This window comes from Drosophila subobscura, chromosome O (genome assembly GCF_008121235.1).
Source record: "Drosophila subobscura isolate 14011-0131.10 chromosome O, UCBerk_Dsub_1.0, whole genome shotgun sequence".
NCBI classification, from domain to species: domain Eukaryota; kingdom Metazoa; phylum Arthropoda; class Insecta; order Diptera; family Drosophilidae; genus Drosophila; species Drosophila subobscura.
In genome coordinates, this window is record NC_048533.1 from 12,199,756 (window position 1) to 12,226,300 (window position 26,545).

General features: G+C 44.9%; 1 protein-coding gene across 1 annotated transcript in view; it reads left to right on the forward strand.

Moving 5' to 3' along the window:
* The window catches only part of LOC117897016 (acetylcholine receptor subunit alpha-like 1), a 70,340-nt gene that overhangs the window by 14,966 nt on the left and 28,829 nt on the right, over positions 1–26,545 (forward strand). The window contains exon 3 of the mRNA XM_034805587.1: positions 3,736–4,195. The gene's annotated coding sequence lies outside the window, so the exon portion shown is untranslated. The remainder of the gene's footprint in view (positions 1–3,735; positions 4,196–26,545) is intronic.

The window sequence follows — 26,545 nt, forward strand, 5'->3', positions numbered from 1 at the left end:
TATTATCAATATAATTATAGTTTATGGCAAGATTGCAGAAAAGACTGAAGGCTGCAAAAGGTTTCTCTCACAGCTAGAAACACTACGAACTTCCAGCTTTTTAAATTTCTAATCTTATTTATTGTCTTATAATTGTTTTTTATGCTTAATATTTACATGCATTTTTGGTTCGTCTTACACCTCATTCTTCACCCTTCCAACTTGTAATTCTCATGTTATTTTTGTTCACAATTTAGTGTTGCGCATAAGCAAATGCGAATGGGGCACGACATTTTGCTCCACACATGTCTGGCTGGCTGGCTGGCTGGCTTTTGTGTTGATTTTCCCCATTTTATTATTACCTCAAACGTTTTTCTCGTTTGCTCTAATGAATGCGCCGCTCCGACCTGTTATCCCAGTTTGTGCCAGTCGCCCTGGCAGGTCCTCCTCCTGCCAACCAGCCATCCTCCAGTCAGTCCCTCAGTCAGTCAGTCAGACAGCCTCTCAGCCTCTCTCCAGCTTGTCGCGCTTGGCTTTTGCCTGCTTTCTTCTCCTTTTTTTCGTTCGTTCGTATTCGTTTTCATTTTCGCTTTTGGCTTTGTTTTTTTTGCTGTTATTGTTTTTAACGTAAATTCCCCACTTGCTCAGGAGACTCTGACAGCAGAGTCCCCGTCCCTGTTCTGTTCTGTTCTGCTTTTGGTTTTGTTTTCTATACTCCACTGGGGTAGGCTGTGGCACGCTGTTGCCATTGTCTTTCTACTGACACAGAAATGCTTCTTTATACACACGCACATTGCTCTGTGTTCTGTGTGTGTGTGTGTGTGTGTGTGTGTGTGTCAGTCTTTGTGTGTCACATCTTTGTCCCCTTAGCGTCTTGTTGTTGTGCAAATATTTGCCTTTTTTCAAGTTGATTTTTGGTCTCCATCGAAGCGTCTTTTGTTGGCAGTTCAAGTCCCAGTCCCAGCCCCAGCCACGGCACCCCCACCGCGGCCACAATATGCTGATGAATCGTTGCTAAATTGAATATCGAGTGTTTATTTAGATTGGCCAGCAAGTGTCACGCCTGCCCAATGCCCCACTGCCTCGCTGCCTGCAGCTCGAAGTTCTGTAAATAATTTGAAATTGATGTATTATCCTGCCGAGAACGTGGCACGTCCGACGACAATTGTTTCAGTTGTGCGTTTGTCTGTGTCTTCCACATTTTATTGTTGCACGCTTAAGTAGTTTGTGCAGCGCAAACAAAATTAAGCAAGTTGCAAGTTTGTTTGCACAAAAGTTGCTGTCACAATTGTTATTTTAGCGATTCGTGGGAGGATGGGCGGGAGGCAGCAGCAGCAGCAGCAGCAGCAGACGGGGCAAACAATTTATAAAATAAAGTTTGAAGCGCCGGAAAATATTATGTGTACATTTCTCTCTGGCATTTTCCAGAGGGTGCCCCTCCGATCAATACACAAATGAATCAAGCTCCAAGGAGACGCTGGAGCAGGAAACTTACCAAATTGTCTCGTCATTTATAACTGAGAAGCAAAATCTGTCGCAATACGATTTGCGGTCGCAGTTGCCATGCAATTGTTTTGTCGAATTTATGGCCAAACTGTGGCTCCAGGACTACTACTCCTCTGTCTCTGACAATGCAATTTATGCTTCCGCTGCAGCTTCTGCTGCAACTAAATGTTTGAGCCAACTCATTAGTTGAAGACTCACCCCCGTTGAGGATGCACCCCCGAACGTGCTCTAGCATTAAATCTGCGCTTTAAGCAACAAACTTTGAGCCACTCACAGACAGGATTCGAGTGCATTATGTGCCACTTCTGGGTGTCCATTGTTTGGCTGCGTTGCACTTAGCTGACCCGCAGCGAGCGACGGAGACTGCAGCTAAAAAAGAAAAAAAGCAAAAGCAGAAAGCGCCCGCTGCTGCTGCTGCTGCTGCTGCTGCTGTCTCGCTGGCTATCTCGCTGCTATCCTGCCTATTCCACTGGCCGACTGCTCCACAGTTCACTGTTCGCTGTTCTTTTATGCTACCAGCACACAGAGACACAGATACACACCCAGAGAGATTGCCATTGGCTGTAGTTGTTGATGGACATTTGCTGGCAGCTCTTTTGCCTGCTGCCTGGCGCTGTCCTTTATGCGCCACAAATGAAAATGCAGACAGACAACGGGCGCCAGCAATGGGGCAACGGCAACGGCAACGGCAACGTCCATGTCTGACGATGACGTCGCATTTCTGGAGACAATGAAACAAACTGAACCCGGCACAGATCCACCAGCCGAGTTCGTTGACAACTGTGGCTGTCTGTCGTGTCTGTCGTGTCTGTCGTGTCTGTCGGTCTGCCTGTCGTTCGCTCTATCCCATTTTCTGTTGCTGCTTTTTCCATTTATTTCCTGTCTCGCTCTTGCTGCATATTTATTTAACATGCATTTGAATTATGAGCGCCAACAAAAAAGGAATATGAAAACCAGACACAAAAAACAAATGCAAATGCAAAAAAAAAGCTAAACAACTTTGCTTTTAATTCATAATTATTTTTATGTCAGCGCACTCATTAAGAGTTGCATTTTGTACAGCATTTCAGCCACCCCCTGCTGCTCCACATTTCCCCATTTTTCCTGCTCTTTTTCCCATCCATTTTCCCCATGCACTTGCTCTGGCTTTGTCATTTGCATTTCACATTTGAAACCCTTTTTAGCATTTTTCAAACTGCACATTTTTCGCCTCAGTTCTGTCCCTTGTTTTGTGACTCCTAATTGCAGTTTTCCATTACTGGAGACTAATAGACTGCCAGCCAAATGGAAGGACATAAATTTGTGCCGCTTTTGTTGGACAATTTCTGTCATTATTTCCTTCAGCTAGAAATCAATTACCTTTTGCGAAAAGTGTGGCAAATAAATTCGTGGCAATGTCTCGTTGCAAAATTTAAAAAACTTGCCCAAAAAAATTATTTAATATTTGTGCTGGCAATTTGTCAACTGGGTGTGGCCCCTTTTTGTGCCAGACACAGACAGGCACAACTTACAGATACAAGTAACAGATACACACACAGACACACACACAGAGCAGTCGTGTGCTACATATATAAATTATCATTGCCAGCCAAAACTCAAATACGATAAATTGTCAGGCAGGCAGTGGAAAAATCTATAATTTACACACAAAATTCGCTTCCGCATGCGAATGAACGAGAACGTCCCTGTCGCCTGTGTGCTGTGTAAAATATGCATATTGATGGCAAGCAGATATGGCAATAATCTGGCAGACAGGCAGACCAGCGACCTTAGTCAACGCCAGCATAGGACGAGTGCCAAGAAAAAGTTCTCCACCATTTGGCAGCAATTTTTGGTTAATTTCATTTTGTGTAGCATACATTTGGGGGCCATTTTCAATGCTAATTGATTGTGAAACTAATTTATTCATATTTGTATCCTCTTTTCTGCTTTGCAGCCATGCCAACATTCAAGACTGCTAAACTGGAATTGTTTCAACAAAAATATAACATAGTGCTGCCAGCAACAACAAATAACAAATAGCAAAGAAAAACAAAACAAAAACGTAATCAGGAATTTAAACAAAACAAAGCCCAAGCCCAAAGAACAAGCACTAAATAAACAAAACCGGACAAACATGTTCATCGAATTGTCATTGATAACGAGCAACAGCTAGAGGCATGTGGCAGCAACAGCAACAGCAACAGCGACAGCGACATTGAGCGGCAGCTACAACTCGCAGCTGGTAGCGGTAGCAGGTGCAACTCCCTTTAGATACAAGCGAGCAGGTGGCGTGCTGCTATACAGCAGCACCATTGCTGCCATTAAAATAGACGCCGCAGCGCAACAGCAACGCTGCCGTCGTCACAATCAGCGCCAGCGACAGCATCATCCACATCATCGACATCGTAGACGACGACGGCGCAGCAGCGGACACAACAACTGCAATTGCAGCGGCAATCAAAGCATTGGCAACAGCAACACCGGCAGCAGCAGCAGCAGCAGCAGCAGCCTGTTGGCCGTAGTGGGTGTGGCAAGCAGCTGCCCCTTGCTCGCCACTCAGCAGCTCATTGACGACAGTGGCAGCGGCAGCGACGACGAGAGCGGCGCAGCGACAACGCAGCGGCTGCAACATTGCCAGGCGGAGGAGCAGCAGCAACCAGTACGACGGCAACGCCGACACCACAACGGCCTGTCATTTGTAGGCAATGCAACGCTCTCAGCAGCAACGGTGAGTGGCAGCACGGCTCTAAAAATCATTTTTATATAATTTTCGGCAGCCCCCGAGCGACTTTACAAGTCACTTCCACTTCCCAGAACTTTTGCCACAAAAACCATTCCATTACGTGAGATCTCCAGCTTCAATCTGTGCTCCCGCCTGCCCATTAGCTGTCAGGTTAATGCACCCAAAATGTTCATAAAACCAGGCCTACAGCCACGGCACATCTCTACATATGAATTTATGATAAGCACACGCTGGGGGCCAGGCAGGATGTCTGTGTGGGGAACAGGCACTTTAAAGTTGCGACAGCGTGGCAGCCGCTCTCTTTGCCTTTTGGGTCGTGTGCTAATGAATTCCCCAGCACAACCGCACGCGCGCATACAAACACACACACACACACTCTCACACACACTCACAAACCCTCACAGTCAGTCGTATAATTTCTAATGCGATGCTTTTATGATCGCCATGGAAAAAAACACACCCACGGGTGCTGGCTGCTGGCTGCTGGCTGCTCGTAGTGGCTGAGGCTCTATCTGTGGGTTTGCTGAAAATTAAAATGCATAAAAGGATAACAGAGAAGCTGGCGCCTTTGACTGTCAGCATTGTCATTGTAGTCAGAGATTGCAGCAACGCCGAAAACCGAACCCAACAAATTGTGCTGCTGGGAAAAATTGTGATTTTTCGCGCTCATCAAGAGCAGCAGCAAAAGCAACAGAAACAACAACAATTGTCGCCCAAAGTGCACGTGTTGCTGAGACGAAAGCCACGTCTGGTTTAATTTTAGCAAAACGGGGCCGGGGCCAACGACAGAGTCGAGGTCCCTGTGCAGAGAGGCAGAGGCAGTCGCTCTGCCTGCCTTGACACTACGGCTCCAGCTCGTATACGTAATATACATGGCATACTATTAGGCGCACATAAAAATGTAACAACACATAAAAATAGATGCCAAAGCTCACGTAGCGAAAACTGTCGCTGCCTGCTGCTGCCGCTGTCCCTGCTGCGGCTTAGTAAAAAATAAACCATGCATAATGCCCTCGCCCCACAGCCAAACATTGTCATCGCCCATCATCAGCATTTCAGATATAAATTTTTATATGATTTGAGGGAGCGATGCCCGTGCCGCACCCTACCATAATTATGTTTAACAACGATGACAAAATGTTCAACTTTCTTTTATGGGCGCACTTCCAGTTTTTCGTGTGCGTAGTTTAGAGCCTTCATGTGTGCTGTGTGCTGTGAGGCACTGTGATTGCGTCTCACTTGAGGCAGATTGGGTTCCGTTTTGGCCCCGGGGTTGCCAGGAACACAGCGATTATTATTGCCAATCAAGTGGAGTGCCATGACGCCGCCTCCAGCTAGTTTCGATCTCTGATTGCACACAGAGAGAGAGAGAGAGAGAGAGAGAGAGAGAAAATTGACTACGAGAAATGGCCAAAAGGCAGGCAGGCGTCAGTGCAAAAATAGAAATAGAATCAAATGTAGATGTAGCCTCAAATGATAGTTGGGAGAAGGAAGATGTGTGCTGATTTCGGGTTAAATATTTTCAGGCGTTTACCTCCTCGCCTTTTTCCCTCAGTGAAGCAATCTTCCAGCGACTCTTTCTCCGCCCCTCTGTTATCTTTCAACTCTTATGCAATGTACTCGTAATTCATAAGCCACTTGGCTGCTCTGTCCCCTGTAATATGCTTTCGATAACATTTTGCTCGTGTGACAAATTTTTTGCGGACAAAAAAATAGATTTGAGTGAAACAGGAAAAGTTTGCCACAAGCAGAGCAGGAAGGAAAAATTGGAAGGAAGGTCCTGGACAAAGTGTTAAATGTTGACATGTCATGGCATAGAGAGAGAGAGAGAGAGAGAGAGCAGATGGGCATAGCCCTTAGCTTTAGCCTCAGCTAACGAACGCAGGATGTTCGCAGGAGCAGAAAATGATGAAGAAGAGCAAGCAAGATTGGTCAACAAAATGTGCAGAAAGGGAGGAAGGGAGAGAGATGAAGTGTGAGAGTGAGAGCGGAGGTGCGGAGCGCAGCGTAGCGGCTTACGTGCTGACAGCTGACAGGCAAACCAATGAACTACGATATGACATGGCCACCAATGTTCTCCACTCCCGTTTCCGTTTCCATCACTTCCCCTACAACGCTCCTTCGGCTCGTCTTGAAATAACATTTGCTAGCTGCCAGTCGCTGTCTGTATCTGTGTGTGTGTGTGTGTGTGTGTGTGTGTGTGTGTGTCTGTCTCTGTGTGTGTGTGGAACATCAACTAATATTGTCAACGCAACATTCGACTTGTTATCCCTTCCGCTTGCCCGGGCTCCTGCCCTTCCTCGCTGCTTAATTTCGTTTTGAACTGCTTGGCCGCCATTTTGTGACTGTCTCTGTCTCTGTCTCTCTCACTCTATATGGCTGACTTCCCGTCTCAGTCTCAGTTATTTGCAGAAATTTATTGAAATTGTTTGTCAAATTCCGTTTACTTGTTTTTCGCATTTTGGACAAGAACAAAAAAAAGGCGAAAGAAATTTTTCGCTCTTTTTGCTCGCATCCAAAAATGATGACAAGGACAACCAGACTTCCGTCGAGAATGTCCTCTTGCGACATTTTCTTTGCTGTCTATTCTCTCATTTCATTTTCTCCATGTTTTTTTTTTGGTGCTTGGCAGTTAATCTAAGAACTCGAACTCGCTCTCTGTCGTTCTCTATGGCCGCTTCGTGCCATATCAACTACAAGTTTTGCTCCTTACAGCCATCCCCCCAATCCACGCCCTTCTTTTTGTATATTTCTCTTTTATAAGTTGGCACTATAAAATGTTGCGCCATTTCCCCCATATGCATGATGTGCGTCTCGAACATCCACGCTGACATTTATCCCCCCCATCAGTTGCTTGTTTTTGCATGCAATTTTCGCCTTGCTCCTTTTTTGTGCTTACTTCTCGCTTCATTTGTAAAGCGAAAATATTATATAGATGGGAGTACATATTCGTAGACATATTTAGGAAGCGCTTCAAGATTTCTATTGATGCTGCCTGAATTTGTATGACATTGTAAAATTATACGCAAATACTCAACAAGAGAGGACAACCACACAGCCAGCTTAGCCCGCTGCTCGAATAACCGAAAAACTTGTGAAAAAAACATAAATAAAACTAAAGAAAAAAACTTAAAACTGAATGCCAAAAGAAATAGAACAAAAATGGCAAAAGAAATAGAACAAAAATGGCAAAAGAAATAGAACAAAAATAGCAAAAGAAATAGGAAAAAAAGAATGGAAAATGTATTGTGAAAAGTTTTATGTGTATATCTATTAAAACTTTGAAAAGTATGAGTATGGAAATGCGCGTGAGTGTGTGTGCCATGAGTGCATGGGAATGTGTGTCATATTGGACAACAGTCATGTACGAAAGAAAAACCACTCATATATTTACGAGCTATTGTACGAGTGTGTGGGCATGTGCCTGCTTAAACAAAAATAAAAACTACTAAAGGCTGAGTGTAAGTGGAAGTTCTGTGGGTGGTTTCAAGCATTTTCTGGTTATTTATGGATTTCGCATTATGCAAAGCGACAGCCAGCAGAGGAGCAAACTCTTTTAATGATCAATGTGAGCAGGGTAGTGGGTTTATGTTTGAGGAAACTCAAGCTGAAGTGCAGCAGGGTGTACTTTATGCGATTTTATTGCAGGTTTAAGGTGTGGGAAATGTGAAGGAAATTTATAGAAAATTTCTATAAAATAGAGACTTTTGCTGCAGCTTATTTTGGCGCACTCAACAGCTCGCATGACAGCTCACAAAATTCGTTGACTGATTAAATTAACTGAAGTCTACTTCCAAACAGAATTGTTGAAAATATTTCACAGAAAACTCTTTTGCTCTGCCTTCCAGCCTGCACCTTCCGCTTTTGTGGCACTTCTTTCCTTGTCTCACTAGTTGAGTGGCTTCCTCTTGTTCCATTAAGTCATCTTTGGCAGCTTTTGCACACTTAGGAGATTTGCCCTGTTGCAATCTGTTCGATGTAGAGGAATTAAGTGGCAGCACAGCAAAATCAGAGCAAAATCAGGGCAGCATTGGCAGGTCTTTGAGTCGGGGAAACGCTTTTTTGTCAAGTTAAGCAAGTCATGGGTGGAAGCAAAAATTGCACGATAACACTACACACACACACACACACACACACTACGCACACTCTCATCTAAATATGGGCTATGGCCATAATAGGCTCAAGACGCTTTTATTCAACACTTTTCACAGGCAGCCAAAATGGCGCCAGCCTGAAAAGCATAGCCAGCCCCAATACACACAGCAACAAGGAGAGCGAGAGAGAGAGAGCGAGAGCGAGGGAGAGAGCGAGTAAAGAAAGAGAGTGGAAAAATGTAGCACCGAATGAATGGGGCATAAGGACAAGGAGCGGAGCATGGATGGGGCACCAAAAAGAAGTACTCGCAATAGGCACACACACGCACACGAAAGACAAAGCCTAAGAAGAAGGACTCAGGAGCAGGACCCAGCAGCAGGACGAAACAAAAGCAGGGAGCCCCGAAACCTCTTTCAAATTTCCATTTGATTTTTCTTGCTTTGTTTTCTTTCTGTGAATTTTTGCTGTTGGTTTTTTTTTTTTGCTTATATTTCCCCTGCCGGACAAAAGGACTCGCTGCCAAGTGGAAAGTAATTTCCGAAATATTGTACTTCAGACGCACACACACACATACATCCGCACCAGCAGCACACACACACAGAGACAGCCGCAAAGAGTTATATAGATATACAAAAAGCCAACCCCCAAAAAGCCGCAAAAAATGATATACAAAAAGAAAACCAAAGAAAATTTCCTCGGGCAAGCGGCAACGAAAATGGTTATGGGGGGAACGGGCACTGGCAGCGCTCGTTATGTGTATGTAAAATATATCTTAAGCCCAGTCAGACTCGCAGTTATAGCCACACACACTCGCAGTCACATTTATAGCCACATCTAGACTCGCATTTAGCTGCCCTGCCACAGCCATTTAAATGATTTTTTAGCCGGAGAAATCTTTAGATTTCTGTCCAATTGCCAAGACTCGCTGTCGCTCCGCCTCGCTGTCGCCCTCTCTGTCTATAGCTTAAGCCTTTAGTTTAAAGTGTATTTAATTTAAATGGCTCAAAGGCTGGCAATTTGCTAGCACAAGGGAGGGCGGAGGACCATGGCGCATTTGCCAGACGGAAGGGTACAATTTGATGTAATGAGTTGAGCTCGTTTCGAGGGTGGGAATACCTATTTGGGGGGAGGGCAAATGAAGACCAACAAGTTTTGGTTGGTGGTGGGAAGCCCCAGCCCCAGCCCCAGCCCCAGCCCAGGACCTGTCAAAGACCTGACGCAAGAGGCAAAGTTTCACTCAAAAGAGAAAAAGAAACGCTTGAAGCTTAACTGCCATTTTGGCTTAGTTGCCTTGCAGTTGACGTATCGAGTAAAATGTTTGCTCCAAAAAGGTAAATTTATAAACTAAATGGATGCGAGAAACTCTCGTAACGCCATTTAAAATCCATCCTTTTGGCTTTTACGAGCTCAGAGGCTGCTGCTCCTTTAAGCTGCCTGCTCCAGTTGGATTCACTGGCCAATTTCGCTGCATTCAGTTTGGGTGGCGGGGACTGGCTGATTTCAGTTCGTTGACTGGAAGCAGTGCAATTCGCGCGTGCAACGTAATAAACTGTGTTGGCTGCACAGGCAGAAAGGGGAGCAGGAGGAGGAAAGAAAGGGAGTAAGAGAGGCGGAGTGTGAGGGCTGGGCGTGGCTGTGGGGCCTGCTGTAACCGCAGTCAGCAACACAGCCGCCGTGCCCGCAGGCGAGTCAGCAACTGGAAGCTGGAAAACTGGGCAAACTGGGTCCTGGCTGGCTGGCGTTTAAAAACTTACTTCCTTCCGGTTTGTTGGGCGGCAGAAATTGCCGAGGAAGAAGCAAAAATGCCAAATGCAGTGATACAAATGCGATTTTCTGGCAGCGCGCTGCAGGGCAAGGCGGAAGAGGTGTGTATTATACAGGGAGAAAGAGAGAGGCAGAGAGGGGACTGGCACACACAAAGTGGCAGGCAGAGATTTAAGGCTTTGCTTGCTGACACTTTTTCAAGTTGATGTCGCCCCAATACACACACACACACACAGGGGGACACACACAGACGTTACACTCTATTTGGCAACGGCGCCAGAGCCACGCACTGTGTGTGAGGGTAACGGCAACCCAACTCAAAATGCCATGCCGGAAATTATTGAACGAACAGAGACACACACGAACAGTGAGGGGAGGGAGCGGGACTTTGCACATATTTAAAATGCAAAAAGTCAACGACTGCGCAGAGAACAAGCCACTGGGAAGCCCAAGCGCTGAGCATTATAATGCGAGAAATATATTCATGCGATTACAATAAGAATCGAATAATGTGGAAGGGAGAGACACAGAGAGAGAGAGAGAGAGAGAGCAACCACAATCCAGCAGCTATCAGTGTGTGTGTGGCACATGTAACGAGCCGATGGATGCCACTGATTCTGATTCTGATTCTGATTCTGTTGCGCCAAAAAGGGGGCTTAACCAGACGGAAGTTGGCTTGTGCCAAAAAGAAGGCAGCTGTTGGGTTGGATTGAGCGATTAAAGTGGCGTGGCGTTGGATGGGCGTGAAATCAATGCAGAATGAAAGTCAATTGAATGCTGCAAATGGCACTGAATGTACAGCCAGATGGGAGTCCGATATGCCTTTGATTTATGGTTATTATTTGCCATAATTGATCAGCAGATCAGCAGCGGCAAAGTTCATTCAATTGGTTAAAGATCCGCGACTCCATTGACCTTAAATGAAGAGCAGCAAAGTGCACAGCATTGTGGCACTATCGCAGCACCATAAATAACACTTGGAACAATGCTAAATGCTTCTCTCTGGCCTCTCCTTAAACGTGTTTTTGTTTTGCATTGAAGCGCCGCAGTCTGGCATCGATTTCGATTGCTGTTTTCTGTCTTTTTTTTCTCTTTGCGCCGCGCCAGCTGTGCCATAACGAAATATTTATGCGTTGTCATTGGGGCATCATTTAAGTCGCACGCACACATATCTGTGTCTCTGTTTGTGTGTGTGTGTGTGCTCCAAATCTGTGGCCATCTGTTTTGGGCTTAGGGCTCAGGCCTTAATTTGAATTTAATTGAAGGCTCGCTCGAGCGGGGTTTGGCCACAGCCATGGCCGTAACTGGCACATCCCATTAATGGTGGTCCGAAAAAAAAAAAACTAGCGCTGAATGTGTGTCGAGTGCACGCAGAGAGAATGTTAAATAAAATATGTTGAAAGAGAGAGAGAGAGAGAGTGGGATAGAGAGAGCGAGGAGCCCGAGAGCAACAGAGTTCCAGCGCCCCCCGCCGTGCCCCTGGCTTGTGTTTGTTTGCCGCTTGTTTCGGTATTCGTTTGCTCTTTCCTCGCTTTTATTTTTTGTACTTTTTCGCATTTTTTGCTTACTTTTTTTTGCCTTTTTCCCCTTCTTTTTCTTATTTTTTCCATATATATTTTTCTTCCTTTTCCCCTTAGTTTTTGCTCTTTTCCTGCACATAAAATGCTTGAACAAAATGCGTGTGTGTGCCACTTAAGTTTACATTTTCATTTGCTTGCCCCAATGACTTTTGCCGTTTACAATGATTCTTTTTCTGCTCTCCCCCATGGAAAATTGCGCATTAAATTAATTTTCAGCTTGTTTGAAGTTTCTGACCCAAGCGGCAAAGCCAGCAAATAGAACATAAAATATTGTAGTTTATGCCACAGAAGCCACAAACCACAATGCCGAGTGTAGCCAAGTTTTCGCTGGCACTCACGGCCATTAGCTTTGGTTTTTTAGTGCGTTTTGCCGCCCCCGAAAATGCAAAGGCAGAGCGGCAGACTGGTGGGTGGCCAAATAGTAAAATGTCAGCGTAAAAGTGTAATTTGTGTGCATGTGTGTGTGTGTGTGGCTTTTTCCTTTTTTATTTGCAACTTTTGCCAGTGCGACGGGGGCTTGGGTTTCTCAGCGGCAAACATCAATCAATTCATTGACTTAAAACCCATCTTTTGGCCTAAGCAACAACAACCAGTAGCATGAGAAATTTTCATAGCTGTGGGTAATAAAACTTTTCGCCAGGAACCCCACAGACCTGGGCCCTTGATATATGGAATGCGGCAGAAGGAGGAGAAGGCAGGAGGAGCAGCAGCAGGACTCGCAGCACCTTTGCTCCAGCCATCCATCGATGGATACATTTGTACATTTGTAGTTTTATGTGTCTGAACAGCAGCGAACAGGCAGCCGTATGTGTGTCTGTCTGTGTAATTCATGGGCTGCCATCAAAAGTAATCCCTCTGTCATAATATCAGTCAAGGGCAGCATAAAACACGACAGCCCCCAAAGCCAGCAAAGCACAACGAAAGGGGTCGAAACTTTCTGGAAACTTTCTATAAAAGTGCAGGGTACGGGGTGCTCAATTTTATCGCAAAAATCATGTTAATTATTGCTGCAGGTTTGCCCAACAAAAAACCAAAAAAAAAAAGCAAAAAGCAACACATTTTGTGTGTATTTTGGAGTTTATTCGAGCGTGTTTGAAATATGTTTTGGGGCTATAATATTTTATTGCTGCTAGCGATCGATGGGAAAACTATTAATAAGATGGCAGGGCGGAGGAGGAGGCCAGGCAGCAGGACCCAAAAGCAGAGCGGAAACCAGGGCAGGACATGTTCACGGCCCACTTGTTAAGCAAAAGCACAAAAGCAGCAGCCAGGGCGCAGAGGAGCTGGGGCCACGTTTTTCTTGTGTAAACAAAACCGAAACGAACGTTCGCATAAATTTTGCGTTCTTTTTTGGGGTGGGGGCACATCAAAATGTATATAATTGAGCCGCGGCAGGCAGCAGGCGGCAGGCAGGCCTAAATGAGAAATCGAGAATAAAAGGATGCCAGGACACGCAGCAAAGATGCGGCACAAGTCTCAAAGGAAAAGCACACAGGCAGAGGCCGAAAACTGCAAAGAAAAGCTTCAAGCAAATCAGGAAAAACTTGACGATAAGCACGAGTTCCAGCGAACAGGCCAGGCACGCTGATTGGTATTCTCCTTCCTCAGTTTTTAGCCCTTTCTGGGTCTGTTTTCAGCCTCGTTTTTCTTCTCTTTTTTCCCCCTTTTTTCGTTTTAGACCATAAAATATTTGTACACACAAAAAACCATCAGAAATGCGCTGCTGCCGGAAATATGTTTGAAAAAGTGTTGCCTGAAATGTGTGGCATGCTTCAACCCTCGAAAGCTGCTCCATTGTGTGTGGCAAAACTTACCTGAAGCACCCACACCGCTGCCTGCCTCGTGGCTTACACGTAATTAAGCTGAAAATGTCTCAGGGATTAGACATTTTGTGTCTGCCGTTTGTGCGCTGTCATCGGGCAAACCGCGCCTGAACAGCTGTGACTGTCTTATTATGTTTATTATTAATAATTTTGAGGCAGCATTTGGCATTTGAAAACGCTTGCTGCAGGTCAGGTGTACGCTGAAAGGTAATGTGGAGCAGCAGCAAATAAATACTTGAGCAATGACATGTCAACGTTAATAAATGATTAACTTGTCATTTGGGGCACAGCATGGAATGAATGTCAGGCCGAGTGGAGGGCCAAGTGTGTGTAATCTTCGGCTCTCCCCATCTCTCTCTGTGTGAAGTTTTGTTTGCTTGTGTCTATGCCTGTCTTAGATTTCGTTTATGTGCGTACTTAAGTTGTCAGTTTGCATATTAGATACGAGTATCTGCAAATAGCTTCACTTGCCAGCAAAAGCAACGCCATTGCCACAGTTCCCTGCTCTGTCCCGTCCCTGTCCCTGTCCCTCTCTGTCCCTGCCCTGCCCTGCCTTTCCCCCTGTTCAACTCAATCAATGTTATGTCACACACGGCTCTCCCCTGCCAGCCGGAAAGTGTGGTCTCAAGGAAATAAAGTTTCCTCTCTCTGCTTGCGTGTGTTTCTGTGGCTGGACGCATAAATCTTATAAGCTGCTCTCACTCACTCACTCTCTGTGACTCTCTCTGTGTAAAAATGAAGACAGACATAATATTTATGATGGCAGCAAACAAACAGCAACAAAAAGAAGCTCAGAGCAAAATCAAATGGATACACGATAAAATACACAAAATAAAACACAAAATAATCACATAAAGAATCAAATATCCTGCTCAAAAAAGGGACACCTCAAGCAGCTCTGTTGCTAATTCATTTCACTGCAAATTTAAATGTAAAAAAAAGTGCCACAATGCCCATTTTGGGCGTGTTTTAATGGCCACCAAAAATCTTACAGCTTGGCCACACTTCTGGGACAAAAATATTACGTGCCATAAAATATAAATAAAAGCCAAAAGTAAAAGCAGCAAGCAAAGGCGGCCGAGAGGAGACCTCTTCTGGGTTTATGTCATTAATTAATGTTATGATTATTAGCTGAAAGCCACGCCCACTCTTCCACTCTTCCACTCTGACGTGTTGTTCCTCTCGTACTGCCAGGTAAACTTTCATAATTAGTTTTATTGCCATTGGAGCAGCAGCTGCCCTTCCCCTTTTCCCACGTGCATAAATCTGCACACACACGCACACAAATCACGCGCTATGATGGGGCCAAATGAATGAATGAATGACTCAAGCCCACACCAGCAATTACTTACACCAGCCAACACAAGTTTTGGGGCATTGAGCTGCAAGTGGGCATGTGTTGCCGCACATACAAATCGGATTACTGAGTTTTGTTGGCCAGTGCTTGCCGTTTGGTTGCCGCCGCGCAAAAGAATTACGAGCTCGGACTTGGTTCGACTTGGACATGGCAGGTCCTGGCGAAATTTATAAGCGCCACAGTTTCCTGTTTTTACGATTAGTAGTGAGCTGCTGCTACTCTATGGCACACCCCAACTTTGCTGTTTAGATTGATGATGTTGCAGGTGAGTTACGCAGCAGCAGCAGCAGCAGTAGCAGCCCTGCCCCGCCTGATATATGACTGCCGGAGAACGCTTTTAATTGAAAAGCAAAATGACTTTTGGCGCGGCAGCATGGGGGCGTGGTTTGCTGCTGATTTTATGCTAATCTGTGGCAGTCAGCAGCAGCTAGAGACAGCGCCAGAGCCGGAGCGGGAGCCAGAGATGGAGCCCGAGTGCCCCAAGTCGATTCATTGAAATTCTGCATAAAATTAAGCCACAGCAAAGTCGCTGCTTTTGTCTCCTTTTGGCTCTCGAATATGTCAAAGTAAAATAAACAGACTCGTTATAATTATGCGCAGCTAAGACCAGAGGAAGTCCCAGCACCAGCCACAGCCTCAGACCTCTCCCAGCCTTATCTCCTGGCTCTCCCACCCTTCAGGTGTTTGTCTCTCAGCTCAGTACTTTTTTTTTAATCTTCAGCTGCAGCTGCTCTTGCCACGTGGCAAAAACTTCAATTAAGATCCTCTAGAACTTATTATTTCTATGATAATTAGCTTGGGCTGTAACTTACCGACTTGACCACACGGCCATGCAAGCGGTCAAGGCAGGCGCTGATGATGATGCAACTGGCAGCGGGACAAAGGCAGCCGGCTTAGCCGCTTAGCTGCAGCTATCCAAAACTTTGCACCAAACAATGCCGCAACTTTGGCCGCAAGTTGCAGGGAGAGAGATGTGGCAGGCTTCAGCCCTTCCAGCATGCACTGTTCGGCCGCTTAATTGGCTTTAAGCCCTCACCAAAAATCAATTTATGCGCTCAAACAAAAGTCGGCCACAGCCCAAGTTTCGGCTGCAGTCGGGCGGTTCCAGTGTGAGGGCTAGAGCTTCAGCCGAGGGTCTGGGCTCCCCCAACTCAGCTTTGATTGGCAGCTGGCACACGAATCGATGGCCTGTACGCAGCGAGCAAGTTAATCGAGCGGCCTTAGCCTCAGCCAAAGCAGCTCCAATGACACTTATAAACCAACTTAACTTTGTCTTAAAACCAACTTAAAAATGTCCCCAAACTTGAACGTTTTATAATAATTATTCCCTGTCTTATCTGTAGCAAAAGTTTCGCTGCGAAAAAACTGTGCAACTTTTTAGCTGGATAATTTATTTAGAAAAAACCCAAAAAATGCGCTAAAAATTGCAAATGATTTATCTGGGCTCATGCTCTATCTGATGCAGTTTTAATTATTTTTTCCTCCGACATTTTCTTTGCTTTGCCATTTTTAGGCGAAATTGTTTTCGCTCTAACTTTTGTGCAGCCGAATGAAATATTTTGATTTGCCGCTGCCGCTGCTGCTGCTGCCTGTGGCAAAAAGTTCGTTAAAATATTCATAATTACTTGGCGTGTGATGCGATGCCACTTCAGGCCTGCTCCCACAACTCCTGTCCCAGTTTTGCTCGGCTCCGTGCCGCACCCTCGACCAAACTTGCAAAAAGAAAACAGAAATTCTGCCACTTAATGAGCAAAGGATGGAGAAACTTTTGCACGAAAGTTTTGCGCGAAAAGCAAAATGGGGGCGTGGCCCCAGCCAGGGCAACATTTAAAATAATTACGAATTTATTTAAGCTGCTTTATGGTGCACAAGAAATCATTTACAATAGCTGGTCGAAGTCGTTGGCAAAGTTTTGCCTCCACCCTGGACAGCTACATACATTTTTTTTGTGTGTATTTATGCTTATGTCATAGATGTATCTACCAATTTGCTTAGTCGTAAAAATATATTTGTTTTCCTTTTTTACATTTTTAATGGGCTGCCAGGCTGCCATTTCAATGCCACGCAGACATAAGGGCAGTGGCTGCCGATGGCTAGAATATGTATAAATATGTATTTATGTATGTATTTATGTACGTACATATCTGCACACACAAAGACGCAATTATCTTGGGCCAGCCCTTTGCTGGAGCCCAAACTGAGGTCCTTTCCCTCCTCTCCTTTAACATGTGTATGGACAAGTTTCGCTTTCGCCAAGTCCATTTGCAGATTCAGCTGCTGAAAGCGGTTTAAAAGTAGCAACAAAACCGGGAACTCCGACTGGTATTCAGAGTCGAGCACAGAGCCAAAGCTGGACGCAGACTCCCGCCCGCCTGCCATTTGTATTGTGTGCCAGCGCTGTCTCTGTCCCTCTTTGTGCCTTTTACATTTTTGTGTATTTGTGCGTAAGAGCCTTATAAATAAGTTATACACGTGGCGGGCGGGCAACTGCGGGTAAGGGCAACAGGAACAGGAACTGCCACTGGAACTGTATTGACATGCAATGGGAATGTTTTCCCTTTAAATCCCATATATTTCTCAGCTAGAAATTTCACAGAGCTGAACTCTTTGCTGCGGTCAGAGACGTGTATTTGCCTTGAATTTGATTCTTTATCTTTAATCTAATCGCATTATCAGGAGAGCATTTTTCAAGTCATGCAGCCAACACACACTCTGACACTTACTAGCCAAAAAAAAAAAAATGGTATTATCTGTGGCCCTTCGCTGGCCCATTAGGGCTCAAGTGTGAAATGGCAAAAAATCGACTGCAAATTCCAGCAACAAAAGCAAAAGTCATGCCGAAGCTCATTTATAATTTACAATTTATTTATTTCACACATACGAAGGGTAGAAGTGGGTAGAAGTTGCCATCGGTTTGTGGGCGGCTGCTTTGCATGGAAATTGAAAATTACTGCCGCCTGCCAGATCACACTCCTGCTCAGCGATACGTTTGCCATTCAGAGAGCACAGGCTTAGTGGTGGCTCAAATGAAATTTACACAAGTAGACCTAATTGTGAGAGAGTTTTCAAGGCAGCAGCAGGCAGGCAGTCGGCAGTCGGCAGTCGGCGAAGGCAATTGAAGTGAGCAATTAGCAGGCAGCCAGGCAGCCCAGCCCAGCCCAGCCCAGCCCTCGCCTCGTCATATTGATTTGCAATTAAGCGCAGAGTGAAGCCTTGTGCAACAACAACAACGAAAATATATCTACTCATAGGAATATTTGTATTTTTTCTTCTTTTTGTTGAGCGGCGTGGGTGGGCGGCTCCTTTCCCTGCAATTCAACTTAATGATGCGCGAACTATTAAGCGCATTAAGAGCCATTTTTTGCCACTCTACTTTGCTTTTGTTCGAACCTTAACCCTTGTGGCAGTGGCCATAAAAAGTGGGTACATTTATTACCTTTGACACGAGCCATTAAATAATTTAACGCGAAAACAGAGCGAACACCTGGCGGCACACACGTGAGTGTCAGCGCGGAAATTAAATTAATATTTCTTTTGCTATTGCTGTTGCCTAACTACTTATAAAGCTTTTAGCGGGGATCTTTACTGGAAATTCACTGAGTAAAACCCACCAGTCGTGCCGGGCTGAGCTGCTGTGCCTAATCGAATTTGAACTCTCAGTCGCTGTGGGATAAGCAATTGAATTACGCTAGAAGCTAGGCTGGAGCAGTTAGGAATTGGAAATTTCATTTAAAAGACATCAAGCGGGGCATTAAGGGTGATGGCAAAGACAAAGCACCAGCCAAACATGCAGCAAATAAGCACAAAAAGACAGCAGGAGAGGGAGCTGGAGAGCGAGTTGACATATGACATTTAGTTTAGTGTCTTTTTGGTATGTTCTGCCTTCGCCTCGTCCTGCTGCTGGTGCTGGGCACACTGCCAAAAGCATTTGCTCGCATTCATTAATTTTCATTTTCGCCAAAAAAAAGAGCAAGAGCAGAAATGTGACACAACGAACGGCGCATACCCTAACCCACAGGCCCCCCGTTCATTATGCTTAAAGTTTCATCATTGCTGGCAAGGAATCCCCACTTCCATGTCGCAAATTTATGGCCAAAAGTAAGGCGAATGCTTTTCTGCTGTGTTTGAGTTGAGTGGCAGGCTTTTTTTTCTGCCCCCTGCCCCCTGCCCATGCTGTGAGTGCAGTTCGCTGGCTAATAAAATATTTTATGCCGGAGCTTATCTGCCATATCAAAAGCATGAGTTTTGCAGCTGCGACAAGCGCACAAGAACAGTCGAGGCCCAGCGACAACGAATTATTAACAGACTGGCCCCGCGCCGCCAGTGCCACACCTCACCCTGGCCATTAGGCAGCGATACACACCAGCGCAGCTCCTACGCCCCACAGCAACCCACTTTGGCAGCAAACATAAACAAAAACCAAGCACCAAAAAGTACAACAAAAAGTTGCCCAAGACACACACACACACACACAGCACACACACACACACATTGGAGTTTATGAGTGCGGTGGATGGAATGGAATGTTCGTGAGGGTCGCGGTGGGTTGCTCGCTAATTCAGGCTCAGTTTTTGGTCAAGTGCAGCACGGCAAAAAATGCCATTTTGATGCCATGATAATAGCAACAACATGTGGCACTTTTCCCCGCTCTCTCTCTGCCCCCCTCTCTCACTCTTTCTTGCTTTCCCCGCTGCATAGTTGACGCGCAAAGTGTTTTCTCTCTCTCTTTTTTGCCGTAGCATCTGGCAGCTGCTTTTTTGCTAGGCGCTTTCAGCTGCTCGCTACTTCATTTCCGCAAAAATGTCTGTCATGTTGCAGCAGAAATTTGCAATTAAATTCGCACTTTAAGGCCGTACAACTTCGCATTTAGTCCATCTATTGACTTTTGTGTTTGTGGATTATGGGCGGAGAAGGCGTCTGCGCTGCATTTGTTCAACTAATCTTTTAAGAGCCTAAACCCAGAGCCCGACACTTTAGCATTGATTGTTAAAAAGGAATTTTTAAACGGCATTTGTGTTTAGTTTTTATTTATTTATATTTTTATCTGGCTTACATTTTAATCATTTTACTAATTGACTTTTGTGTTTTGTTTACTTGCAGGTGAGTTTCAGTCTTTTGTGCAGCTTTAATCTGGAATTTGTGCTGTGGATGGTGAGAGGATTTGGCCAGAGAATTTGACGCTTAAAGGATAGTAAATTTGGTGTAAAAAGCAGCAGCAAAAGGCATCAATGAAAAATGCAAAAATCCTTTCTTTGGTTCCCCTTTAAATGCCCCAAAATTCCGCTCAAGCTGCCCGTGCTCATGTTTATTTATAACATTTCAACTCGTGCCTTCATGGGAGAGGCAGACAGCAGCCGTGGCAGTGACAGCTAAACAATCACGCTCTCCTGTAGTTGCTCCTGCAGGATGCTGGCAAAGCCAATGCCATTGCATCATTTTATCCATCAATTTGATGCCTTTTTGCAAATTGTTTTGCTCTTATTTTCAAGCATTTTGTGTGCTTGCTACAAAATGGCAATTGTGTTAAGCGAGAGCGCAGCGGGGAGACAGGGAGACACATAGAAGGAGACATTGTAACTGCCACATAGACACATCAAGTAATTGAATGCAGTTGCGACACGCGGCGACAAAGGGCGCCAGAGGGAGTGGAAGGATGCTCGAAGGATGGTTGGCTGGCAGAGAGACTGTCGTCTCAGCTGGATATCGTGGGGGGTGCTTTGATTTTGAGCTCGTTCAATGCTATTAGCGCAAGTAAACTACATTTTGCCAGGGGTGGGGAGTGGTGGAGCTGTTCTACGTTTCCGTTTTGCTTTGACGTGAGAGCATGAGGAATGCGTATGTGGAATGGATTTATATACCGTAAGACGAGACTCAAATTTGGAGCTCGAAGAACTCATCGAAAATTAACATAAATTCCCCACTTAATTGAGGCGAATTCATTACTGGGAACTCCTTTTCAGCTGCTGTGCTCTGTCGCTCGGCGGGTCCTGGCATTGTCTCTGGCTCGGCTCCTCGGGTATTTGCTCAAGTGCTTTGAGTGCGACGCTGGGTCGCACTTGGTGTGCGGGGTTTGGGTGTGGGTTCTGTGTCAATAGATGCCATACATAGAAGGCATTTTATTCGAGAGAGAGGGGAGAGGGCACGGGCGGAGCAGAGTGGAAGCTGGAGTAGATTGAGTGAAGGATAGGGATAGTCATCGTCTACTTTGCATAGAATTGAAATTTGAAATTGGAAATTGAAAATCGCTTTTCGCCAACTGCTACGTCGAGTGCGGCTCGAAATGGGGGAGAGAGCAGCTCTCTGTCTGCCTGTCTGTCTCTCTGCCTGATTGACAATGCATTGGATTTGCATTAAATAATCGAACTACGCGCTTCTGTTGCGCATTCTCTTCAGCCATTAAGTTGCGCAAATAAGAGAAGAGAAACCCCACTCCCACTGCCACTGCCACTGCCATCCAATCACGTCATACGTGGCACATTATCAAAACTACTGGCTGGATTACTGTGCAATCGGCAATTTATCAATTGGCAGTGGCTGCCAGCAGCAACCAGCTACCCAGCTCAAAGTTATCCATCGTAGGCTGCGCCCTGGGATGCCATGGAGCCATGTGGAATTGGAGTTTCTTTTTTTTTTGTGTGTGTTATTTGTGTAATCGATTTTGTAGCTGGCTCTCAGCCGCTCTGTGGTTCTGTTTGCTTGTTTATTCACTGCAAGATTTCGTTTATTTGAGTGGGAGAGGGCGGGCGAGGGAGTGTGCCAGACCCTCTGTAAATTTCTGCACTCAAATCAAATTCAAATGAAAATGTTTTCTGCACATCATAATTCTGTTTTTGCCCATGTCATAGATGCCTGCCCCCCAGTTTTTGCGGTGCATCCAGCCAGCCAGAAGCAGCATGAAGCCCGAGCGAAAATCGGGTGGGCCACAGTTGTTGCAGTTGCAGTTGCAGTTGCAGTTCGAGTGGCTTTGAGTTTTGGGCTCTCGTTTTGCCAGCTTCGAGCTGCCAGCTATGCATGTGCCATGTGCCATGAGTGGATCTATTCAGTTTTGAATAATTCATGCGTGGCAAATGCATAAGTCAGAGGCAAAGCCACAGCCACAGCTAGGCAAAAGTCAGCTGGAACATTGCCTGGCGTTGTCCATTTTATTCAGGAGCTTCAGACCCAATCAGCATGGAGCCTGAGCAGCAGTGTAAGGAGCCAACGCTTGAGGGCTGCAAACTGCTGAGTTGAGTCAATAAGGACTCTGAAATTGGACTGCCCCCAGGCCGCAATTGATGGAAAAATTATACCCAAAATAGCAATCGATCTGATGTCGATCTGCTGCTGCTGCTGCTGCTGCTTAATTGAAAGTTTTATTGCACTTTCCGGGCATACATCCGAGCGGTGTCCCGATGCTAATGAATTTTTAATGCATTCGCCATTTGCCGTGCGCATAAAAGTTGCATTCAAAAATGACACAAGGACGGCATGGAAATGTCTACAATGATTGTCTGTGTGTGTGTGTGCTTGTGTGTGTGGATTAATTAGCTGTCATTTATTCATTTATCGATTACATCGTCCGGCAGGTTCAAACATTAATCAAGCGCCAAACTTTCGACCTCCGATATCGAGCCTAATTAAATAACAATGAAGTGGGAGCGGAAACAGCTGTTTTACAATATCAATTCCCGCAAATAATGTGAACAAAATATGCCCATGCTCAGTCCGGAATGCCCAGTCCCCGACCCCCAACAATCAATCAATCAATTGAAACATTCCGCAACTCGGCACATAATTAGTCAAAGGCATCTAAGCCGAGGCTGTAATATATTGGCTCCATGTGTAAACATATACAATTATTATATATTGTATATAAACTGGTATATAGAATTGTATTTATATGCATAGATATATTTTTTAGCAGCCAGCTGTTGTCCTCTTTTCTGTACACATTTCGCAATCGCAGCTGCTGTGCCGCCTGTCAGTTGCTTTTGATTTGAATTTATGACTGTGTTTTGTCCGCACAAGAAATATAATATCTGTCCAAGCAAATGGACAGTGAAGGAAAGAACACGACTGGTAGATGCTCTAGTGAGATGAAAGCTAAAAAAATGGAATAAAATATAATAAAAATAAAATAAAATACAAAGAAAATAAAGTAAAGTCATAAGGTTTCATTCACACATATAGAAGTAAAAGATTTAAGGACTTTTTGTTTTAAGTTTGAATGTTTTTTAATTTTAAACTTAATTTTTTTTAGTTTTCTTTTTTAATTTTTTTTTAGTTTTTTTTAAATATAAGTTGAATTTAACATTTTTTTTTGTAAATATTTTAAAGTTTTTGAATTTAAATATATGTTTTCATTTTGTAATTTGTAATATTTTATTGTTTGTTCATTTTTAAATGTAATTTTTTATTTTGAGTACTTCAAAGGGTTTTTTAATTTTAAATTGAAGCTATTAATTTGAAATAGTGAGATTAATAATAGTGCGAGACGCCTGTCCATAAATTACTCTATTGATATGCCTTTGTATACTCTTTTAAGACACACAAATACTCGTCCATTATGTCTCTAAAAAGTGTTCTTTCCTTTCCCCACATCAACCACCAGTTTTTACCCCACAAGGGCAAGAAAATCCCTTACTTTACTGGACACTTGAAAGGTTTTTCGTGCTGCTGTCGATAAGATATACAAGAATTATGATGCTGCAGTTAGTGTCCGAGTGTCAGCCCCACATAATGAATGGGCACGCCCGCAACGATTGCTCCCAGCTTCATTTTAAATTCAGTACAAACTGCGGATAGAGCGCTGTAATTTGTGTGAATTTTAAATGCACTACAAACTAGGGATATGGCGAGTGAATTTTTATGAATTGACCCACAGCCGAGAGGGGGGGAAGCATCTTCAGCTCGTTCGCCATTTTCTAAGTGTGTCAACTTCCGGTGCAGCAGGGGCAGCAGGGGCAAGCAGCAGCAGCCATAATCAATAAACCTGATGGCGAGTGGCAGTGGCGTGCACTTTTTACCACAGTTTATGTTAAACTATTAACAGGATACTCGGCTTCCGTAATGAAGCAGCTGCCGCCGCAGTCGTAGTGCTCGTCGGAGTCCTCGTCGTCGAAGTCCTCATCCTCGAACAAAAAGCGGGTCGCAGAAAATAGAGCAAGAAAGGAAAAAACAGCTGCATTGTTCACAGACACAGAGGCAGAGACACAGCCACAGACATAAATATATATACGGAGCACAAAGGGAGAGCAGAGAGGGCTGGGGTGCGGTGTGCACATTGGTGCAATGTCCTGGGCTAGTGTGGTGGAAAATCGACACTCAATATTAGCACCGTTTATGAGCTATGAATGAGTTACGAGCCACGAGCTGCGAGCAAGTGATGCGGCAACGTCGGCCGACTGCCTGCCTGCCTGCCTGCCTGCTGGCAACCGCATTTCCTGTCATGGTTCGCTCTCGCTCTCTCTCGCTGACCCACTTTGATGCCACGCCACTAATACAGCATAAAGTTCACACTTTGTTGATACTTTAAAGCTAAGACGCGACCTGCGAACAGTCGGCGCTGCCAACAGTTTCATTTCCGCTGCCGGCAGCGGCTGCGGCTGCGGCAGTAACCGAAAAATGTCAAGCACATTAATCATACTCAACAATGAGAGGCACCTCCTCCCCTCGATGCTTGCCACATTAATTAACTCATAATTCTTTTGTGCATATCAAACGAACAGAAATTGGCAGCGGCCGGCCACGGGTGTGAGGCCTCTGCCCTCATATATAAGCAATTATTTCTGCTCAAATCACTCGACATAGGTGGGAGATAGACACAGGGAGAGAGCGATAGACAGAGAGTGTTAGAGCGAGAGAGTGAGCGACCCCATTGGCAATTTGATTAATGTACGAGTGGCCGCACCTCTGAAATATTGACATGCCCTGGCAGCTGTCGGCATTGTTTTTTGCCCTCAGTTTTTCACTCTGGCTCTGCACTCACCCAGCCATACATCCATCTATCCATCTATCAGCATGGGTAAAAGTCATTTCAACAGCCTGTTCTGTGTATTTCCCCTGGCCAAGTGTTGAAAATCGAAACTGGGCTTCTATCAATTGTTGTCGGCCTGTCAGCGGCGAGCGCTTGAAAGATGAAAGTGCCGCCCGGCAATTTATGAAAGTTGTGGCAGCTACGAGAGTGGATTTGCGCTGCAGGTGGAGAAATTTGGCTTGTTATTGAGAAATAAATAAATATAATTGAAAATGAAAGTGGTGGCAGCAGAAATTCTGTTTGAAAATCGATGAGGTCAGGCTTTAGAAATTCTTTGAAATCCTAACTATAGTTGGTGGAGGCTAATAAATATTTAGATGCAATTAAAATATGATTAAAACTGAAATGAAATAAGCCAAGAAGCGGGTACATTTTTCGTTGAATATTCGCGTAAAATAAATGTCCTCGATGGACCGCTATTTAATACGAATTTACGATCAAATTATTTTGAAGTTCAAACAACAAAAGTGTGCAAAAATTGAACATTTAATTACTTAAATACATAATAAATAATTACGTTTAAATGTTGACATTTCATTGTTGAAATTTGGGAATTTCGGAGTACATTTTGATGTTGTTTTGGTCAAAAATGAAATTTTAACCTTAAAAATGCATTAAAAAAGTCCAAGTCCAACCGCCAAATAAATTCTGCACTTAAATACTTGATAAATCGCGGCCCATCAAGGGTTTATTTGACTTCTTTGTATTTACGGAATATTTAACTATTTTTTCGCTTTTGTAAGTGAACGAAAATGTTTCCTGTTCATGGCAGTTCTCCCTGTTCTCTGAGCGTAATTGCATCTTCTATAAGGCCATTAAACTCCCTCCGATTTGTGCTATTGTAGACGTAACAACAGCGGCAAGTAATAACTTTTTAGCTCTATGCACATTATGCTGGAATTAGATGACAGTCGCCCCCGAGCTCCTGCAGCGGAGGTGCCTGCGAAATGTCGTGTGTCTTGATTTGATGTCGTGTCGAGTTGCTCAGGCTAAGTCCACATTTGCCATCACCGCTGCCTGTTCCATCACCATTTGCAGTTAGTGCATCATTTGTATGCATTAAAGATAAACACGCGACACGTGCAGCGTGCAACCTGTACCTGTACAGCCACACATTAAATGCGCGCCCTGAAATTTTCGGCAGCTGCGGGTTGCTCCATCAAAGGTGACATCAAATGAGATGGAGAATGGGGACAGAGACTGGAGACTGAGGCTCTCCGACTGCTCTTGGAAGTGCGAATGTTTTGCGGCTTTCGCATTGTGTGGCAGCACAACTAGTGTGTGGGTGTGGCATGTATGCCTGTCGCTGTGTGTGTCTCTATGGAGTACTTATCATGATGATTATAATCAGAGAACAGCAAGCAAAAAGCAGCAGCGGCAGCGGCAGCAGCAGGGCCACTTGGATTCCTGGTAATGTTGTTTGTTGCTTGCTGGCTGCTGCTGCTGGCGGCACTTTGCGACGGCGACGGCGACGGCGACGGCTTGCTGCACATCAAAGGCACCGCGTAATGAGCAGCGCACACGCTCTCAGTGCCCGCAACTTTCTACACTCTCCAGCATCGCATTGCCATTGCCATCCGCCGCTCCCTCTCCCTCTCCCTCTATCTTCTCCTCCTCGTCTGCTAGCGCAAATTGACTTTGTCTGTGTGTTTTTGACACCTGCGGCAATTCGTTTTCATGCCCAGCCCACGCCCACGCCCA